Source organism: Nyctereutes procyonoides, unplaced genomic scaffold (genome assembly GCF_905146905.1).
Source record: "Nyctereutes procyonoides isolate TBG_1078 unplaced genomic scaffold, NYPRO_anot_genome, whole genome shotgun sequence".
Classification (NCBI taxonomy): Eukaryota; Metazoa; Chordata; class Mammalia; order Carnivora; family Canidae; genus Nyctereutes; species Nyctereutes procyonoides.
The window spans coordinates 6,143,180-6,161,715 of record NW_026575159.1 but is presented as its reverse complement, the minus strand read 5'-3'; positions in this window follow the sequence as shown (position 1 = coordinate 6,161,715).

Sequence of the window (18,536 nt, the reverse complement as noted above, 5' to 3'; positions counted from 1 at the left end):
ATGTCATGATGTGCTATGGGAGTGAAAGGTAAAATAAAATTACTTGTGGAGTGAAAGAATAGTGGGGGAGGTGTAATGTGAGTTCGGTCTTAAAGAGGATAGAGCAATGCTGATAAGCAAATAAAACCAAAGATAGATATATAATATATAATAATCTAGATAGATAGATAGATAGATGATAGATAGATAGATAGATAGATAGATAGATAGATAGATAGATAGATAGATATGGAACTCTGCTAAGCCAGACAGAGTGCCAATTCAGGCCTGATTTCATTAAGGATTTTATTGTCAAAGAAAATTAACATAGAAATACCACTATAAATTAAAACATTCAATTTTGACATCCTACATTTACTGGTCATAATTACCAAGTCAAAAACAAACTATAAGATATAGATGATAGATAGATAGATAGATAGATAGATAGATAGATGATAGATAATGTTGGTATGTCCATTTTATAATCTATAATTATTATATGTACTCATATTCATCAGAATGGCTCATTTATGATATAAAAACAAACTTCAAAATCTCAGTGCCTTAAAACAACCAAAGTTAGTTTTTCCAACAAAGTCACTGCAGGTCTAAACAACTTCTCAACGGCAGCTAAGTTGTGTTTCCATGTCACCAGGTGCTTCCACAATTACAGGAGGAGGGGAGCAGGCTGGAAGTCTGAGTACCAACAATTAAATGCTTCCATCTGGAAATGAAACACATGTCTTCTGATTATATATCACTATCCAGTGGAGGTCAAATGACCGTGTCTAAATTTAAGAGGGTGAGGGAATGGAAGTTTCTTATGTTCTTAGAAACAGAGAACAGATAGTGGTGACCTGTAGCTATGACCAACTAAGCATCACTGAGGCATTTCTTTTATTCTTGCTCTTATGACTAAGAGATTTTTAACAATTCTCTAAATACTCAGCCCAATTGATTATTTTTTCAAAGTGATGGCAATATAGTTCACGTCTATGACCTTGAAAATATTTTTTTGTGTTTCCTGAAATCTGTTGTTAAACTGCTTGGTAGGGCAAAAGGGACACATTAGAAGTAACACTAACCAAGAAGGTACACTTCGAAAAAACTTAATAATGATTTATTTGCTCACTTACCTAAGTTCGACATATTCATATATATTTTTAGAAGACTAAGCATAATTCATTCTTAATTTTCTGAAAATTAAAATATTTTTGTGGTTTGGTATTGCCATTTTTCAATCTAGCAATAAAAACAGAAGACTGTGGATTCAGGGTGGAATGTAAATATTTGAAAACATTAATGTTTTTTTCTCCATCGAGAATTTTCTCTTCCTAGTCCTTCTCAGCTATTAATTTTGTTCTGCCAAATTCATTTAGAAAGTGACAGAAGCATGAAGGAGAAACTATGGAATGCAATTGTGTATCTAGCTCTCTTCAATATTACGAATGATTTGGGGGGAAAAAGACATTTTCTTTGTTGAAATAAGCACTGACAGATGGTACGCTGCATTTTTTTCAAAGAAGTGTTTTGGTATACCTGTCATTGGAATAAATATGCAGATTAACTGAAGCTCAGGAAGCATTTTAAATGCCCCATTTTTTGTCTAGCACAGTGCTAGTGGATCTCAATAACTGATAGTTGATGATGGCAAAGACATTGTGGGTGTGGCTATTTAGCAGCTCTTCATCCTGAGTGTACATGTGACTTTTTAATAATAATAGGTATTTATCTACATTGAAAATGTAGTTATCCTCTTTATATCATCAATAGAGGAGTTAGAAATCACACCATGTCTGCATAAGACTAATTGTCCAGATATAAAGTGAAAGATCCCATCATTCACCTAAGCATTTAAAGACGCTGGGTATTTTAAATACATCTAGTGGAATTGAGCAATGCTGAGAAAATTATACAGATGTAAATCAGACAAACATGGAGATGAATCCCAATTCTGATTCTAATTTTGGTATCTGGTGTACATTCCTTCATATGTTTGCAATTCCAGTCTCTCTTAAGGCCCAGTTTTTAGTTGTTTGCTTTAGGAGTCTATGAAATGAGGTAGCTAAACTACTATCAGGCCATGAATGTTGAGTTTGTTCTTTTAGAAAAAGTTAGCATTTTATAAAAAAGGAACATTAAAGAAAATTAAAATGAGCATAATGATCATGAATAATGTTTAAATATGTTAAATTTTTGCATAATAATTTTTACAGTTCTAAATATTGTAGAACTGTCCATGAGTACTGGCAACATGTTTATAAGAAGGGAAAGATGGATTGTGTTTAAATGGGCAAATACTGTAAAATTACCTCTATAGGGAAATTTGTATGTGGGAGACAGTAGAAAACTCACATACATCTTGCAAAGAATTATATATAAAGCCCATTTTTCCTGACATAAATTTAATTATAAAGCATATAGTAATTAACTGACAAAAAGGAAGACAAATATCATGGCGATATAATTTTAATAACAAAATCACTAAATTTTTTTGCCATTTAATAAAGAAAAAACAATAAAATATGCTAAATATGTTTACAATTCTAATATTAAATTAACACCGCTAAACAATCACATCCAACAGAAAAATTGACAACGTCTAGTGTTAATTCTCCTAACCTCAACATTGGACATTTGAAATGAGTATTATGAGGCTTTTTATAGCTCTGGTGATCATGAATTATAAATATATAAACTTCTCCATTCTCAACAGAGGAATCATCCAAGTTGTTCAGCAGGGTTGAGATGCTTTATATAGAAATTCTGGCATCTTTTGGATCCATCACTGAAAAGATGGTTTGACTCTCTGTCTTTACTCATAGCTTAGTGTCTTCACTAATGTTATACCTTGAGCTTCACAAACTTCTTTGACTAAGAACATGTATTGAAATGCGGTCATATTGTAAAATTTCTCATGTAGCTGTGTGCCCCATTAGGATGAGGATTTGCTAGAGATGCTACTCTTTAAAATTGTCAACATGGAGTCAGCAAGTTTTATTTTCAGAAGATTCATTTAAAGGCAGCTCTCAGAACCCTCCCCATTGGCCTGGAAAAAAAGAAATTGGATCTTACTGTCTACACAAACATTATTATAATAAAATATATCTTGGAATGCAGAGCTCAGGACAGTTGGAGAAAACTTCATAAGGAAGAGAATCTTCCTGAGAGGAAAAGAATTTAGTTGCTGAACTTTTAAAATAGATTGAGAAACACACTCAAGTTTCCCTAGAGAGAACTCATTGGTTAAACTCTAATGTTTACATGGCATTTCTTATATACAAGGCACTATTCTAATTTTTTTAATTTTATAAACTTGTTTAATCTTTATAATGACAGTATGAGGATTGTCATTATCCCCTTTTTAGAGCTAAGGAAAATGAGACAGAGAGATTAAGTAATTTGCCCAAGATCACACAGTTAGCAAGGAAAAACCCCCAGTAGTTTAAGCAACCTGCCCCCAGGGTCTGAGATCTTATCTATTATATCAGATTTGAAATTTGATAACCTGAATTCGACTCTAGGACTTGTATGAGTGTGGATGATATTTGGTTCCAACCTAACATACAGGTGTACCCAGAAGCAGTCTACTCCCACCTGCTTCCCCATACTCACCTACTCATCCTGAACATTTTTAAATGACATAAGTATAAGCTAGAGTTGAAACATTCAAGACAAGTGGAGGATATTTCAAGCAGACAATGTAAGTATCTTTGGGAGATAATATTTTAACAATAGGATCAGTGGCTATAATAACAGAATACTAATGGCTGGAAAAGATACTATATTTATCTCCTTATCAGATATTAAGGAACAGAATTCAATTTGATGTGAATAAATGCCAGTGTTTATGGAGTATTTGGGAAAAGGTGAAACTTGAGAAAATAGTTATTTTCTTTCCATAAGGACAATTTTCTATGGTATAGACACATTTTGATAAAGGTTGGAATAGTTCTTTAGCAATCATGATATGTATCCATCCCCTTGAAAGATGGATAAAACATTTGTCTCCTAAATTTTTAAGTTTTCTATAGGAAATTGATTTTTTTAAGATTTTATTTATTCATGACAGACCCATAGAGAGTGGCAGAGACAGATAGAGGGAGGAGAAGACTCCTCGCTGGGAGGCTGATGCGGGATTCCATCTCTGGACCCTGGGATCAGCCCTGGAGGAAGGCAGATGCTCAACTGCAGAGCCACCCAGGCATCCCTGGGAAATTGATCTTAAATGGGACTCATATTCTGCCTTATTTTTCCTTTTTAAATTTTTCTCCAAACTGTACAACTTTCTTATTGAATTCAGGTTACTATTTTTCCATTAGGATTACATGTGTTTTGTAGTTTCTTGGAATTCAGGTATTCAGCAAGATGGCTAATCTGAGTTCTATATTTCTTTAGTAGCAGATGTTCCCTGGATTTCTATAGTTGGATTCAAACAGGTTGGTAGTGTTACGGAAATCTCAATATTTGACTACTTCTTAATGTAATTAAAGATTGGAGGGCAGTCCTGGTGGCTCAACAATTTAGCGTGGCCTTCAGCCGAGGTGTGATCCCAGAGTCTGGGATGGAGTCCCGCATAGGGCTTCCTGCATGGAACCTGCTTCTCCCTCTACCTGTGTCTCTGCCGCTCTATCTTTGTGTCTCTCATGAATAAATAAATAAAATCTTTAAAAAAAAAGAAAAAGATTGGTGCTTGGCTAGGCCAGGGTTACCTCTTTCTCCTTTTTTGTTGGGCAGTTCCAATAGTAGTTATTGATCCAAATCTGGTTTCATTTACTAAAATAAGAGTACTTGAAATATATAGTTTTTATTTTATTTTATTTTATTTTGTTTATTTCAGTTTGTTGTTTGAGAGCCAGTTTGGGAGGATGACGAGTTCAGTAGAGTTTCATTTTTGAATAGTGAACTTTAGACCATCATGTGAAGATGCCTAGTAGGGTATTGGGTACTTATATCTGTAAGTCAAGAGAGATGTCTGAACTGGTGGTACATATTTGGGTTTGAAGTTACATGAACTTGTTTTTGTGGGGGGAATGGCTGCATGTACTGAAATTGTATGACTTGGGAATCTTGCAACCTATGATTGACTGAGAAATATATTCTGGACACACCAAGTTAAGGAATATTGACTTCAATAAATCAGAGCTTCCTATTGTGACAAAAATAAACACTTCTATAAAGAAATAGATTGTGTTTACAACTACAAAATTCAATTGTCTAAATGAGTAACTTACTCAATAAACTCAGGTCCCTCCTCCCAACTTTGTATTATGGATTCTTAAATACATCTACTTTGCATTTCAAATATTTTTTAAAGTATTTTCTATGTTACTAGCATCATGTGTGGCACCTGCTCTCAAATTATATTAAATGCTGATTATCTACGTATTTCTAAACTAATTTTTGCAACAAGACAATAAATAACTTGAATGAAAATCATCTATGTAATATTTTTTTCTTTCTTACAGAAGCTAATACGTATTTTTATCCTTGTAAAATACAAGAACTGTTTATATTGGTTTTAAATAGATACTTGTATGTTGGGGGGAAGTTTTGTCATTTATTTCATAGAAATTTAAACCTATATTGCTATTCCAATGCTCTATTCTATATTCTAACACTCTTTACAAAGAGATTTAAAAAAAACAACTAGGTCATGAAACTGTTAATGATGTTTATTTTAATAATATAGAATTTCCTAGTGGAAAAGGTATAAAAAATTGATCTTTGAACTCCTCATTACATTTTCTTTCCATAAAGCCCATTAATTCTCATTCCCTTTAAGGTGTACATGATTTTCTGTGTAACTTGAATGGTATATAATTTCTTATATATTGTTAAAGCATCTATTTTCCATTTTTAGCAGATGTTCAAAATTACAATTAATCTTCAAGCAAATATCTACCATACACATCACTATCCCTGTGGGACTCCAAATAAGTAATATCTTCAAATATAAATAATATTGGAGCTGTAAATATTTTATTTTATTTTATTTTATTTTATTTTATTTTATTTTATTTTAATATTTTAAATAAAATATTTTTTTCATAGAAATTTAAAATAAAAGCCAAGGCAACGGCATTCTTTGAAATTCTTTGAAATGTATTTGGAATGTAACCAACATCAATAAAATTATAATTAACTACAAAAAATATAAATTAGTTTATTTTGGAGACAGGTGAAACCTGATTATTAATTTATCAACTTGTTTAACATACACATCAGAGTGAGTCCCTCCTATGTGCACCAGGGGCAAATCAGATAGTCAGTATCCTCAAGGAATTTGAAGACTATGAAAGAAAGATAAACAAGAAATTTTCATGAATTATGACAGATACCATCAAAATATAGATGCTACTGGAGTACAAAGAAAAGTGCATATTTCTGACTTTAATTGTATGTCTATATGTGTATTCATCACTTGGAGCAGAACATGGTAGGAGTGTTCATTGAAGGCTAATAGGAGAAAAATAAGCTGAGCTGTAAAGATGGCACATGAGATAACCAAGGAAAGAACGATGGACAGTTATTCCAGATAAAAGAATGAAAACTGGAAAGATCAGAGCCAGAAAGTGTATAAAATCATCAGAAAACTGCCGGCAGTTGAATTTCTTATTTCTAAATAAACTTACTGCAGTCATGGCCAGTATACCAATGCTTACAGGATAGCTCTGTATAATGAATGTGAAATAGAACTAATATAAAAAAAGTATTCAAAAACACAAAACAAGGTATTCAGTGTGCCTTTACTTAAGGTCAACACTCCTGGATCAAATGTATCAAAAATGCTGGCCATATTTGCTATTACAACTGGTTTATATCACATTTAAAGTTTCAATTACGATGAATAATAAATTGCTTAAAAGCTTGAAATAAGACATGACAAATATTTTAGAGAGAAATTATCTATTAATTTGGTTCAAATACAGATGTCAGAGTTTTGAATATCAGCATTTTTATGCAGCTTTTTATTAAGACTATATTGACACAGAGAAAAGTTTAGATGGTGATTGATAGTAGATAGATAGATGATACATAGACGATAGATAATAGAAAGAAAGAATTTTCACATAATTTTTATGAAGTCCTAAAACTGAAACCTGTAAGAAAATTTATAAAATAAATATAGGAATACAATATTTATTCATGGTAATAAGATTACTGCATTGAAATGACAGTAGCTTATCAGGATTGAGGAATGAGTTAAGTATCTTAATTTAGGAGTAGTTCTTTTGGGTAGGAGGTATTTTAGTACCTCTTGGTTTTGAATGGAAAGTTTATATTTTTTGATCACCAGGCATATGCCAGGCACACTGTTCTGTATTGTGTACTTAAATATCTTTCAGAACCTAAGAAGGCATAGAGGAGGAGAAAAGAACCTGAGGAAATCTAAATAAGCTTAATCTGTTAAATCTTTAAAAGCAGTTGGGGAACCCCTAGGTGGCTCAGTCAGTTGAGTGTCCGACTAGAGTTTCGGCAGGAGTCATGATCTCAAGGTCATGAGATCAGGCCCTGTGTCCTTGGGCTCCACACTCAAAACAGATTCTGCTGTTTATTATCTCTCTCCCTCTCCCTCTACCCCTCCCCCTGCCTCTAAAATAACTATAAACAAATCTTTTAAAAAAGAAAAATATAAAAATGGGAAAAATTGGGAAAAATGAAGCACGTAGTCCAAAGCATGCATGGTGTGTTTTAACAAATATCCCTATCAGGTACATTCTCATAAAATGGTAGAAATTTATAATGTAAATGTTCTTGTTGGTCTGGTTTACATTTGAAAACTCAGAGCTAAGAACAGTACATATAATGTATATTAATGCAATAAAAATAGAGTCAGTGTAAAGGACAACATTTAAAGTCCTGCGGCTATACATGATTTTTTTCAGGCCATTTTTTCCCTTCTCACACCTGAAATCTAAAGAATAGCCTGAGAAAATAGGGAGCAATGCCCTTTTCTTCACCACACAGCTGAAAGATAAGGCAAGGTGTTAAAACTCGTGCAATTAGGTAGGGTAAAAATCAGTTTTCCAGTCCCAACAGAGAATGACACTTCAGGCAATGAATACCAAATCATAGCCCCCAAAAAGCTGTAAACCAATATGACAGTAATAGATAAAATGTACAGGGAAAGCACTTTAAACTAAGTCCAGAACTTATGTATGTTAGATATTAGTATTATTAATATTAACATTAGTATCATTAGCATTGTCTTTATTATCAGTACTGTAAAGTATCAGTGATACTCATTCCTGGCCACCAATACTTCTGCTTATTGTAGCAGCTAGTTCAAAACTTCTACTTGGTGTTGGGACTGACAAAACTGTTTTGTACTTGATTGATGAAGGATTTGAGAAGAACTGGACCTAAAGAGCTGGATGGGGATGATCCCAGATTGGAAATGGTATTGGCTACAGTGGTTTGGACCCAAAGTGGTGATTTATGACTGTTAGACTAGAATGCTATTTTAGAAGCAGGTACTCTGCATTATCTTTGTATTTTTTGACCAGAGAGAATAATCATGATTTTTCTTCATTTTTTCCTTTCTTTATCTCTCTTAGTTTATACTATATCTATATCTATCTATATCTATACCATCTTTATCTATCTAGAACTCCTACTTTGTCAGATTTGTAAAGCTGTATAGTGTTCTGCAATTGAATAAATTGATCTTTTTGCTCACTATGAAATTAAATATTCAAAAAGTAATTAATTCATACTGTATTAAAATCAATGTGTTTTTTCTTTAAAAAGCTTAAATTTAAATGTATTTCTAATTAAGAATTAAACTGCTTATGCTAGATTAGTAAAACAGAAGCAATAAATGATCCCTTATTTATTTATTTTTAAGACAACAAAGTTGCACAAAATTAATATATGATTAGTCATTGATGAATGATTACTCTTATTAGGGACGGGATTTAAATTTTCTTGACTTCATGTTACATTTGGGTAGGCCTCAGCTTGACTACAACTAAATTAGAAGATATTCAGAAATGCTGGTTTGTGTGTGTGTGCACGTGCATGGTGGTGGTGGTGGTGGTGGTGGTGGTGTCACAATAACAGATTGGACACCATTGTCATTTATATGGCAGAGGCAAACTCTCCAGCAATGTTTAAACCAGTCTTGAGCAATATTTAAATTGTTCTTCCCGTAATGCTAAATAGCACTCCTGTTTTTTGAAATGCTGAGCTAGGGATGCCTGGGTGGCTCAGGGGTTGAGCACCTGTCTTCGGCCCAGGGCATGATCCTGGAGTCCCAGGATCCAGTCCCATATCGGACCTCCTGCATGGAGCCTGATTCTCTCTCTGCCTGTGTCTCTGCCTTTCTCTGTGTATGTCTCTCATGAATAAATAAATAGAATCTTTTAAAAAAATGCTGAGCTACTGATATTCCTGACCTCTCCCCCAAGTGCTAATTAGCAAATGCTGAAGGGAATAGCTTTCTTCAGCTTACATGTTGGACTGATTTTGGAGCTACCTCATATGCAGCATACAATTATTCTTTTATTCTTCAAGTAGTGAACCTTTTAGATGGCAAAGGCCCATGGTTATCCAGTTATAATATGGACTGGGTGTATAAATCTAATTCAGGATGTGGTTTTAGCAAGGCAAGTTGGCAGCATATCTAAGTCAAATCCTCAATCCAGCTTTTATCAAATAAAGCATGTATTTCAGTCTTTACATGGTTGACCCCACTACTTTTCAACTGGATACAGTTGTGAGGGAAAGGATGATAAATTTTAGCTGTTTAACTGCCAAAGGTCAATAAAGGTTCTGGTTTTTAGCAAGGCCTATGCAAAACCAAAAGGCTTGTGAGTTAATACAAAAAAACATGTAACTATAGACTGCTTTATTTAAAAGTCATAAAGCATTACTGATGTATTTATCCAAAAGCATTGCTTCTAGGATTAAAGAGAGTCTTTGATCTTTGGATCTTTTCTAAAAAGGAAGATTAACAAATCAAAATTAAATATTGCAGACATAAAAATAAACTAATTTATATATTCAGGTAAAATAATCTAGTTTGGGACCATCTTTTACTTCTTTCATATTTTTTTCACATCTGAATATGTTTTGAAGCTTCTCAAGTGCTTCCACCAGTTTGTCTATACTTGTGAAATTGAAATCATTCATGTGGCAAGATTGCAGAATTTTATCGGTACTTAATGTCACATTAAGATCTTAATTTTCTTTAGCCCAAAATTGTTTAGGGTATGCTTCTTTCTCCCTCCCTTTTATGTTTTTAATTTGATGGGATAGTCTCTAGTGATGGAGGAAATACAATCTTAGGAATAATTCATACATGTCAAAGAGAAAAAGGGAGAACAGAATTGACTTCATAAGTGATTAGAAAGAATGCCTCCCTTTTCATGTGATATACTCTAACAAAACTCTCAAAATTATTTTTTAAGATTGATTTTATTTATTTATTTATTTATTTATTTATTTATTTATTTATTTATTTATTTGAAACACAGAGAGGCAGAGACATAGGCAAAGGGAGAAGCACGCTCCTTGAGGGAAGCCCATGCAGGACTTAATTCTATGACCCCTGGATCAGGGTCTGAGCTGAAGGCAGCTGCTCAACTGCTGAGCTACCCAGGTGCCCCAAAACTCCCTATATTTTTAACTACTTTTTACATACAGGTTTTTTTTTTTTTTCTCATAGCCATTATATACATACAACAGAAGTAATTTCTGAAAGGGTACATTTATTATTTACAACATTCAGACTATATATGGACCTGATTAGTTGAAAGTTAGAAAGTTAAGCAACTGTTTTTTAAAGGGGAAACTAGCATACTTTTATTTTTCGTAAGTCCCTTTCCTTTGGTATTATTTTCCCTGTGACCTAAAGTTATTCTTATTTATAAATGAAAGCTTCAGTAAAATGCCTCCTGGGTTGTAGATTCCTTCTTGGCTAGTGATTTTCTGCCACAAAAAGCACAGAGTGGTCACTACCAATTTAAGTCATTGAACTAACGTGTCTATTGAACCTGTAGCCAGATAATTCAGTCTGCCTGAAGACCCACTCATCTGTTCAATGCAGCATTGAAAAGTGTGCTCTCCATAGTTTTAGCACAGCTTAAGACTAGATCTACAAATTTACCATACATTTTTTCACCCTAATTTTAGAGAACTAAAGTCAAATGTGCCTTATATTACAGTTCTTTTTTTAATTTTTTTTATTTTTGTTATTTATGATAGTCACACACAGAGAGAGAGAGAGAGAGAGAGAGAGGCAGAGACACAGGCAGAGGGAGAAGCAGGCTCCATGCACCGGGAGCCCGATGTGGGATTCGATCCCGGATCTCCAGGATCGCGCCCTAGGCCAAAGGCAGGCGCCAAACCACTGCGCCACCCAGGGATCCCTATATTACAGTTCTTAATGCTATATGCTTATCCTGAAAGAAAAAAAGTGTTAGCTGATGGGTACTTCTACGATGCTAGGGAAATAATAGGGACAGCAATGGCATGCTATTTTCTGATTATTTTATTTTAATTAAGCAGATGTTTAAGTTTGGCAACATAATAGGAAATAGTAGATCCAGACATAAATTAAAAAAAAAACATTTATGCCCTTCATAAGTTGTGATCTATTGGTATAGACACAAATGCAAATAAAATAAATAAATAAATAAATAAATAAATAAATAAATAAATTGCTATATGATGTAATAATAACATCATTTGAGCAGACACTTTCAGTGCCTTACTGGTAGCCTTGGACCTGATCGCTTCACAGAGGTCAATTTTTGCCTCATGTCTTTCTCTGATGATAAATTATCAGTTTACCAGAAGTTCATGGAATTATAAGCCCTGGAAATGGTAGAAGTTGATGTAAAAATGCCCTACTCGACTTTCTTAAACTGGCCACTATGTGTGATTAAGCTCCTGTTATCCACAGGGTTAACTTGCTTGATAACACATTTTATTGGCTGTCTTCCTTACTATATCTCATTTTTCCATTCTCCGAAGTGTTTACTGGCATCAATCAAGAAAACTACTTGCATTTAGAATTGTCTCAGGCTCTGATTGTGAAGGAAGCTGCACTAAAATCATTGTGTAAGTATTAAGGAACCATTGCATTTTAAAGTAACCATAGACCTGGGCGGCCAGGGTGGCTCATTTGGTTAAGGGTCTCACTCTTGATTTTGGCTCAGGTCATGATCTCAGAGTTATGAGATCCAGTCCCTCATCAGATTCCTCCCTAGGTGTGGAGCCTGCGTAAGATTCTCTCTCTTTCTCTCTCCCCTTTCCTTCTCCAAACCCCCATCCAGGGCACTCACATTCTCTCTCTCTCTCTCTTTCTCTCTCTAAAAAAAAAAAAAAGATATTTCACGGGACTCTGAGATACAAGGAGAGAACAAGTGGCATTGGCTAAATCATGATGGGCAAAATAATTTACAATATGATGGGGCATTGATGAGGATTTCAATCACGGAAATTATTTTAATGCACAATTCATAAAAGAAACAGTAAGAGGAGAGATTGGGCACACACACATACAAAGAAATAAGTGATTATTGCAAGATGAGTCAAAGGATTTCTTTTTCTATAGGAGGAGTAAAAGTTTAGCCCTTAACAGCCTCCTGTGAAAGGACCTAGAGTGCTGTCCTCTTGAAAAAATAAAATGTGCGGCTGGTGGAGAAGATGTCGGAGGAGTAGGGTCCCCAAGTCACCCGGCCCCACCAACTTACCTAGAAACTTTCAAATCATCCTGAACACCTACTAATTCGACCTGAGATTTAAAGAGAGAGCAGCCGGAGCACGGCAGAGAAGGGTTTTCGCTTCTAACACGGTAGGAAGGTGGGAAAGATAAAGCAGCACCGGGGGGGGGGGGGGGGGGCGGGGCGGGGGCGGGGCTGTGAGGAGCCGGGCTGAGGCCGGGAGGGCTGAGGCCGGGAGCGCCCGCCCGGAGAAGCGGGACCTCGAACGATCCCCCGGAGTCTTCCCGCCGGGAGGGCGCTCGCAGGGAGCTCGGGCAGGACCGCAGGAGGGCAGCGGAGCCCCCAGGTCCCCGGGGTCACTAGCAGGAGGGCGCCCGGGGGAGAGCGGGCCGAGCTCGGGGAAGGGCAGGAGCCGCGCCGGGGGGCCTCGGGGAGAAGCCGGGGGGCGGGCGGGGGCTCCGGGCGGAGGGGGCTGCACCTGCTGCCTTCTGGAGCCGCGGCCCCGGGAGCGCGATTCCAGCGGCGCAGGCCCCGGAGCCCAGGGCGGGGGGACACAGCCCGGGACCCTGCTCCCCCGGGACAGGCGGGGGCGGGGAGGGCCCAGGACAGCGGGGACGCTCCTGCCCCGGGGCCCCCCGAGCTGTGCAGGTCAGCGCCCCCGCCCCCCGCCCCCCGAGCATCCAGGCCCCTGTGGACTGGGAGCTGCGGTGGTTACTGGGGAGCTGACCCCAGGGCTGGGGGGCGGCCGCCACCAGTGGTGGTGTCCCTCCTGGTGTCACCCTGTGCCTGGGAGGGGCGGGCCGCCAGGGAACAGGAGCCTCGCGGGGTAAACAGCTACCTGGAGTGGGGGGGGGCATCTGCCCAGGTGCACACACCTGAGAGTCAGCACAGCAGGCCCCTCCCCCAGAAGACCAGCTGGAAGGATGGGGAGGAGCAAGTTCTTGGCCCAGCAGTGCGGGAAAGCTCCAGGGGAAGTCCAGGTATTTACAGCATATAGAACTAGAGGGTACCCCTCCTTTTTTTTCCTTCCTCTTTCCAGTACAACTCGTTTTCTTTTTTTTTTATCAGACTGTAAATATCCAATTATGTTTTTCTCTTTTCCCACCTTAACTACAATATTTTACCACCTCTTCGTTTTTAAATTTTCTTCCTTCTTGACTTTCATATTTCTACAATTACAGGTCCTAGATACATTTTCCACTTCTAGAGTCCATTAAACATACTCAACTTAATTTTGGGAGATATAAATATATGGGGGTTTCTTTGTTTTGTGTTTTTTTTTGTTTTCTCTGCCTCATTTTGTTCTACAATGGCGGAAGTTAATATCTTCTAAAACATGACCAGTATGAGCCCAGAACCACGTTGTATACCATGTTGGTTCATTCTGTGAGATTCTTCATTCCCATTCTGCCCTCTTCTTTTATCTCATTTATGTATTGCTGGTCAATGGTGGGGCTCTCTACAAGTATTTCTGATTTATATAAATTTGGGACTGAGCATACTCTAACATACAGAACTTAATATACTCAGAAACAAGAGGATCATCCTTGAGAACCCCTCATGTAGCCTACCTACTCCCCCCACTACAAATTCTTCATACCACCATCTCCCAGTCCCTTCCCCCCTTTTTTTTCTTCTCCTTTTTTTCTCTTTTCTTTTTTTTTTTTTTCTCTTCTTCTTTAGGATTTGTGGCCTTTTATTTTTTCCTACTTTGTTTTAAAATTTGTTTTTCACTTTAGTGGTCCTCTTGTTTTATATCGTTCTGAACTTTGTTTTCAATTTCTGGTCTCTGACCTTGGCAGAATCATCTAGGGTGAAATTTACTTAGGTCGTGACTGATATTCTTGATTCAGCCCACTCATACAGCCACTTTGCACTGAGCAAAATCACTAGAAAGAAGAACTCACCACAAAAGAAAGAATCAGAAACAGTACTCAGAGTTCTGTAACAGAGTTACAGAATTTGGATTACATCCAATGTCAGAAAGCCAATCAGAAGCACAATTACAAAGCTACTGGTAGCTCTGCAAAAAACCATAAAGGATTCAAGAGACTTCATGACTGAAGAATTTAGATCTAATCAGGCCAAAATTAAAAATCAATTAAATGAGATGCAATCCAAACTGGAGGTCTTAATGATGAAGGTTAATGAGGTAGAAGAATAAGTGAGTGACATAGAAGACAAGTTGATGGCAAGGAAGGAATCTGAGGAAAAAAGAGAAAAACAATTAAAAGATCATGAGGAAAGGTTAAAGAAATAAATGACAGCCTCAAAGGAAAAATCTACATATAATTGGGGTTCCAGAGGGTACTGAGAGGGACGGAGGACCAGAAAGCACATTTGAACAAATCATAGCTTAGAACTACCCTAATTTAGGGAGGGAAACAGGCATTCAGATCCAGGAGATAAAGAGCCCCCACACACACACCAAATAAATAAAAACCGTTTAATACCTCAATATTTAATAGTGAAACTTGCAAATTTCAAAGATAAAGAGAAAATCCTTAAAACAGCAAGAGACAAGAGATCTCTAATTTATATGGGGAAAACTATTAGATTAACAGCAGACCTCTCCACAGAGACCTGTCAGACTAGAAAGGGCTGGCAGGATATATTCAGGGTCCTAAGTGAGAAGAACATGCAGCCAAGAATACTCTAGCAAGCCTTTCATTCAGAATAGAAAGACAGATAAAGAGCTTCCAAGATAGGCAGAAAGTGAAAGAATATGTGACCACCAAACCAGCTCTGCAAGAAATATTAAGGGGGACCCTGTAAAAGAAAGAGGACGCCCAAAGAAATAATTCACAAAAACAGGTACTGAATAGGTATTACGATGACACCAAATTAATATCTTTCAATAGTAACTCTGAACCTGTATGGGCTAAATGATCCCATCAAAAGACACAGGGTTTCAGACTGGATAAAAAAGCAAGACCCATCTGTTTGCTGTCTACAAGAGAGTCATTTGAGACCTAAGGACACCTCAAGCCTGAAAATGAAAGGTTGGAAAACCATTTACCATTTAAATCATCCTCAAAAGAAAGCTGGGGTATCAGACTCTAAGAACAATAGATGTTGCTTTTTTCCCGTGGTTGGGGGGGGGGGAAGAAAAAGAAAGCTGGGGTAGCAATCCTCATATCAGATAAATTAAAGTTTATCCCAAAGACTAGTAAGAGATGAAGAGGGACACTATATCATACTTAGAGGACCTACCAATCATGCATATTTATGTCCCTAATGTGGGAGCTGCCAAGTGTATCAATCAATTAATAACCAAAGTAAAGAAACTTAGCTAATAATACACTAATAGTGGGAAACTTCAAAATGGCACTTTCTGCAAATGACAGATATTCTAAGCACAATATCTCAAAAAAAAAAAAAAAAGAGCTTTAAATGATACACTGGACCAGATCGATTTCACAGATATTTACAGAACTTTACTTCCAAACACAACTGAATACACATTCTTCTCAAGTGCACATGGAACTTTATCCAGAATAGACCACATACTGGGTCACAAATCAGGTCTCAACTGATACCAAAAGATTGAAATTGTCCTCTGCATAGTTTTAAACCATCATGCTTTGAAAGTAGAACTCAATCACAAGAAGAAATTTGGAAGAGATTCAAACAAGTAGAGGTTAAAGAGCATCATGCTAAAAGATGAATGGATCAACTAGTAAATTAGAAAAGAATTAAAAAGATTCATGGAAACTAATGGAAATGAAGATACAACTCTTCAAAATCTTTGGGATACAGCAAAAGCAGTCCTAAGAGGGAAATACATCATAATAAAAGCATCCCTCAAAAATTGGAAATACTCAAATACACAAACTAGCCTTGCACCTAATGGAATTGGAGAAAACAACAAATAAAACCTACACCAAGCAGAAGAAAAGAGTTAAAAGATTCAAACAGAACTCAATGAAATAGAGACCAAAAGAACTGTAGAACAGATCAAGAAAACTAGGAGTTGGTCCTTTGAAAGATTTAATAAGATAGATAAGCCATTAGCCTGCCTTATTCAAAAGAAAAAAAGACTCAAATTAATAAAATCATGAATGAAAAAGGAGAGATCATAACCAATACTAAGGAAACACAAATGATTTTAAAAACATATTATGAGCAGCTATACGCCAATAAATTAGGCAATCTAGAAGAAATGGATGCATTCCTGGAAAACCACAAACTACCAAAACTGGAACAGGAAGAAACAGAAAACCTGAACAGGCCAATAACCAGGGAGGAAATTGAAGCAGTCACCAAAAAGCTCCCAAGAGAGAAAAGTCCAGGGCCAGATGGTTTCCCAGGGGAACTCTATCAAACCTTTAAAGAAGAGGGATTCCGATGGGAGGAGGGGCAAGATGGCGGAAGAGCAGGGTCCCCAAATCACCTGTCCCCCAAAAATTACCTAGATAAGCTTCAAATCATCCTGAAAATCTACGAATTCGGCCTGAGATTTAAAGAGAGACCAGCTGGAATGCTACAGTGAGAAGAGTCCGCGCTTCTATCCAGGTAGGAAGACGGGGAAAAAGAAATAAAGACACAAAAGGCCTCCGAGGGGGAGGGGCCCCGCGAGGAGCCGGGCTGAGGCCGGGGCGAGTGTCCCCAGGACAGGAGAGCCCCGTCCCGGAGGAGCAGGAGCTGCACCAACCTTCCCGGGCGGAAAGGGGCTCCCAGGAAGTTGGAGCAGGACCCAGGAGAGCGGGGATGCCCTCGGGCTCCCGGGGACACTAACAGACACCTGCGCCCCAGAGAGTGCGCCGAGCTCCCTAAGGGCTGCAGCGCGCACGGCGGGACCGACCGGAGCAGCTCGGAGGGGCTCAGGAGCGGCTCCAGGGAGGGGGCTGCGGGGCGGGAGCGCGAATCCAACAGCGTAGGCCCCGGAGCACAGGGCGCCAGGACACAGCCCAGGATCCGGCCTCCCCCGGGACAGGCAGAGGCCGGGAGGGCACAGGACAGCAAGGACGCTCCTGCCCCGAGCTGAGCAGATCAGCGGCCCCGCCCCGGAGCCTCCGGGCCCTGCAGACGGAGAACCGAGAGCCCCAAGCCCCGTAGTTCCTGCAGAGGCTGAATCCAGGCTTCCAGAGTTGCCATAGCAACTGCTGCTGTTCCTCCTGGGGCCTCACGGGGTAAACAACCCCCGCTGAGCCCGGCAGCAGGCAGGGGCAGAGCAGCTCCCCCAAGTGCTAACACCTGAAAATCAGCACAGCAGGCCCCTCCCCCAGAAGACCAGCTAGACGGACCAGTGATACTCCCCCGTGTTCCAATACAACTTGTTTTTGGCCACTCTGCACTGAGCAAAATGACTAGAAGGAAAACCTCACCTCAAAAGAAAGAAACAGTCCTCTCTCCCACAGAGTTACAAAATCTGGATTACAATTCAATGTCAGAAAGCCAATTCAGAAGCACTATTATACAGCTACTGGTGGCTCTAGAAAAAAGCATTAAGGACTCACGAGACTTCATGACTGCAGAATTTAGATCCAATCAGGCAGAAATTAAAAATCAATTGAATGAGATGCAATCCAAACTAGAAGTCCTAACAATGAGGGTTAACAAGGTGGAAGAACGACTGAGTGACGTAGAAGGCAAGTTAATGGCAAAGAGGGAAACTGAGGAAAAAAGAGACAAACAATTAAAGGACCATGAAGACAGATTAAGGGAAATAAATGACAGCCTAAGGAAGAAAAACCTACGTTTAATTGGGGCTCCCGAGGGCGCCGAAAGGGACAAAGGGCCAGAATATGTATTTGAACAAATCCTAGCTGAAAACTTTCCCAATCTGGGAAGGGAAACAGGCATTCAGATCCAGGAAATAGAGAGATCCCCCCTTAAAATCAATAAAAACCGTTCAACACTCGACATTTAATAGTGAAG